This window comes from Arachis hypogaea, chromosome 2, assembly GCF_003086295.3.
Source record: "Arachis hypogaea cultivar Tifrunner chromosome 2, arahy.Tifrunner.gnm2.J5K5, whole genome shotgun sequence".
Classification (NCBI taxonomy): Eukaryota; Viridiplantae; Streptophyta; class Magnoliopsida; order Fabales; family Fabaceae; genus Arachis; species Arachis hypogaea.
The window spans coordinates 81105504-81109968 of record NC_092037.1 but is presented as its reverse complement, the minus strand read 5'-3'; positions in this window follow the sequence as shown (position 1 = coordinate 81109968).

The following is a 4465-nucleotide window of genomic DNA, read 5'->3' as shown; positions in this document are numbered from 1 at the left end:
CCTTCTCTCTAGCATCTTTGGGTCTTTTTCCATGCAGAAACAGTTTGAAATTGGGCCTAATGAGCCTCAGAAATCGCCAGGCATGATTTCCTTTAATGAGGTCACGTGCAGCTTCCCGCGCGTGCACGCCAATTGTTTTTGTGATCCACGCGTGTGTGCCAAGTGCGCGTGCTCGTCGGTTGGAATTCTTTGACTTGCGCGGATGCATCCATCCTTGCGCGACGCTTCCAGCTATCCTCATCCACACGTGCGCGTGATGTGCACGTGCGCGTAGATGCTGCAGTTTCCAAAATCCAAATCTTCATGTTCCTTCCTCTTGTGCATGCTTTCCTTCTCTCTTCTAGGCCATTCTTACCCTATTAATTCTGAAATCACTCAACAAATATGTCACAGCATCGAATGGTAATCAAGAGGATCAAAATATAGCAATTCTAAGGCAAAATAAGCATGTTTTCTATCATGGAGCAATATTAGGAAGTGAACACAAAATCATGCATTTCTTGTGAATAAGTGCGAGAAATATTGACAAAACCCCCAAATTAAGCACAAGATAAACTACAAAATTGGGGTTTATCAAATCTCCCCACACTTAAACCAAGCATGTCCTCATGCTTAAAATAAAAAGACCAAAGGTCATGGTGAGAAAGGGTTTATAAAATGCAAACTACGTAAGTGAATGCATGCAACTAATGTAAAATTGTCTATCTACTAGGTCAAGGGTAAATCCATCCTCCAAGAACACATGTGAGCATATGGGGTGAAAATGATGTGTAGTTCATGAATCCTCCCAAATTGAATATCACTGTGAGGTGCATGTAACTTGCTAAATGAACGCTTGTAAAAGCCGGGAACAAGGAGTTGAGCATTGAACCCTCGCCGGATGTGTATCTGCTCTATGCGCTCAAGTCTATAGGGTTCGTCACTCGATCCTCTCCTAATCATGCTTTCCAAGATTTGTCTTTCATCTAACAATCAACAATTACTTAATGCATGCTTACAAATATCATGAGGTCTTATTCATGGGTTGTAACGGGGCTAGGGTGAAGGCAAGGATGTATATGGTCAAGTGAGCTTAAAATTTGAGTCCTTGATTAACCTAGAATCTCACTAGACACATAGAACAACCTATACAACTATAATACAATACCTAGCTATCCTTGAGTTTTACTTTTTTGCATACTCATGCATTCTTTTCAATTCACATCCCATATGCATTGTTTTTTTATTACTTTGTCTTGGGGCATTTTTGTCCCCTTTCATTGCTTTTCTTTTCTTTTCCATATATATATATATATATATATATATATATATATATATTCTTTTCTTTTTCATACATTCTCATATATACACATATGAAAATCTTCTTTCTCTTTTTTTTTCTTTTTTGGTCCCCTTTTCCTTGGGGTTCATGTACAAAAGTTTCAATGCATATGATTCAATCATTCAACACATGAGTATGTTCCCAATTCCCAGAATTCTCAATTACAATTACAATACACCTCTATATCTACCTACGTTCCCAAGTATACCCTCCCAATTGAATGATACACATCCTAACTCACCTAAGCTAATCAAGGATCCTAATTTAGGGACATTCATGGTTTTTCACTTAGGGTTGTTGATGAGCGGATAATTTGTACGCTTTTTGGCATTGTTTTTAGTATGTTTTAGTATGATCTAGTTAGTTTTTAGTATATTTTTATTAGTTTTTAGTTAAAATTTACTTTTCTGGACTTTACTATGAGTTTGTGTGTTTTTCTGTGATTTCAGGTATTTTCTGGCTGAAATTGAGGGACTTGAGCAAAAATCTGATTCAGAGACTAAAAAGGACTGCAGATGCTGTTGGATTCGGACAAGTCCTCTACCTTGGCAAGGTTAGCCTTTCCTCATCTCATTTGTCACCTCTGTTATTGATGAGCGGATAATTTGTACGCTTTTTGGCATTATTTTTAGTATGTTTTTAGTATGATCTAGTTAGTTTTTAGTATATTTTTATTAGTTTTTAGTTAAAATTCACTTTTCTAGACTTTACTATGAGTTTGTGTGTTTTTTGTGATTTCAGGTATTTTCTGGCTGAAATTGAGGGACCTGAGCAAAAATCTGATTCAGAGACTGAAAAGGATTGCAGATGCTGTTGGATTCTGACCTCCCTGCACTCGAAGTGGATTTTCTGGAGCTACAGAAGCCCAATTGGCGCGCTCTCAACGGCGTTGGAAAGTAGACATCCTGGGCTTTCCAGCATTATATGATAGTCTATACTTTGCCCAAGATTTGATGGCCCAAACCGGCGTTCAAAGTCACCCTCAGAATTTCCAGCGTTAAACGCCGGAACTGGCACAAGGATGGGAGTTAAACGCCCAAACTGGCATAAAAGCTGGCGTTTAACTCCAAGAAGAGTCTCTACACGAAAATGCTTCAATGCTCAGCCCAAGCACACACCAAGTGGGCCCAGAAGTGGATTTTTATGTCATTTACTCATATCTGTAAACCCTAGGCTACTAGTTCTCTATAAGTAGGATCTTTTACTATTGTATTGGGGAGCTTTTGATCATGTTTTTATGATTGAACCCTCTTTGGGAGGCTGGCCATTCGGCCATGCCTAGACCTTGTTCTTATGTATTTTCAACGGTGGAGTTTCTATACACCATAGATTAAGGTGTGGAGCTCTGCTGTACCTCGAGTATTAATGCAATTACTATTGTTCTTCTATTCAATTCCGCTTGTTCTTGTTCTAAGATTTCACTTGTTCTTCAACTTGATGAATGTGATGATCCGTGACACTCATCATCATTCTCACCTATGAACGTGTGCCTGACAACCACCTCCGTTCTACCTTAGATTGGGTGAATATCTCTTGGATTCCTGATACACGATGCATGGTTGATCGCCTGACAACCGAGCGCTCGCCTGACAACCGAGCCAGCCATTCCGTGAGATCAGAGTCTTCGTGGTATAGGCTAGAACTGATGGCGGCATTCAAGAGAATCCGGAAGGTCTAACCTTGTCTGTGGTATTCTGAGTAGGATTCAATGATTGAATGACTGTGACGTGCTTCAAACTCCTGAGGGCGGGGCGTTAGTGACAGACGCAAAAGAATCACTGGATTCTATTCTGGCCTGATTGAGAACCGACAGATGGATAGCCGTGCCGTGACAGGGTGCGTTGAACATTTCCACTGAGAGGATGGGAGGTAGCCACTGACAACGGTGAAACCCTTGCATAAGCTTGCCATGGAAAGGAGTAAGAAGGATTGGATGAAGACAGTAGGAAAGCAGAGAGACGGAAGGGACAAGCATCTTCATACGCTTATCTGAAATTCCCACCAATGAATTACATAAGTATCTCTATCTTTATCTTTATGTTTTATTCGTATATCACCATATCCATTTGAGTTTGCCTGACTAAGATTTACAAGGTGACCATAGCTTGCTTCATACCAACAATCTCTGTGGGATCGACCCTTACTCGCGTAAGGTTTATTACTTGGACGACCCAGTACACTTGCTGGTTAGTTGTGCGAAGTTGTGTTTATGCCATGGTATTGAACACCAAGTTTTTGGATTCATTACCGGGGATTATTTGATTTGTGAAAAGTATTGATCACAATTTCGCGCTATCTTTGTGATGGGCTTGTCTTCTTCAATAGAGACATCTCCATCTATGATAACTCCAGCTGAGTAGCATAAATGGCATATAAGATGGGGGAAGGCTAGCCGTGCCATGTATGAAGGCTTGTCAGCTATTTTGTAGAGTTCATTGGAGATGACTTCATGAACTTCCACTTCCTCTCCAATCATGATGCTCTGAATCATGATGGCCCGATCCACAGTAACTTCAGATCGGTTGCTTGTAGGGATGATGGATCTTTGGATGAACTCCAACCATCCTCTAGCTACAGGCTTGAGGTCCAGTCTTCTTAGTTGGACCGGTTTGCCTTTGGAGTCTATTCTCCATTGGGCGCCTTCCACACAAATGTCCATTAGGACTTGGTCCAACCTTTGATTAAAGTTGACCCTTCTTGTGTAGGGGCGTTCATCACCTTGCATCATGGGTAGGTGAAACGCCAACATCACATTTTCCGGGCTAAAATCTAAGTATTTCCCCCGAACCATTGTGATATAGTTCTTTGGATTCGGGTTCATACTTTGATCATGGTTCCTAGTGATCCATGCATTGGCATAGAACTCTTGAACCATCAATATTCCGACTTGTTGCATGGGGTTGGCTAAGACTTCCCACCCTCTTCTTTGGATCTCATGTCGGATTTCCGGATACTCATTCTTTTTGAGCTTGAAAGGGACCTCGGGGATCACTTTCTTCTTTGCCACAACATCATAGAAGTGGTCTTGATGGCTCTTGGAGATGAATCTCTCCTTCTCCCATGACTCGGAGGTGGAGGCTTTTGCCTTCCCTTTTCCTTTTCTTGAGGATACTCCGGTCTTAGGTGCCATTGATGGTAAATGAA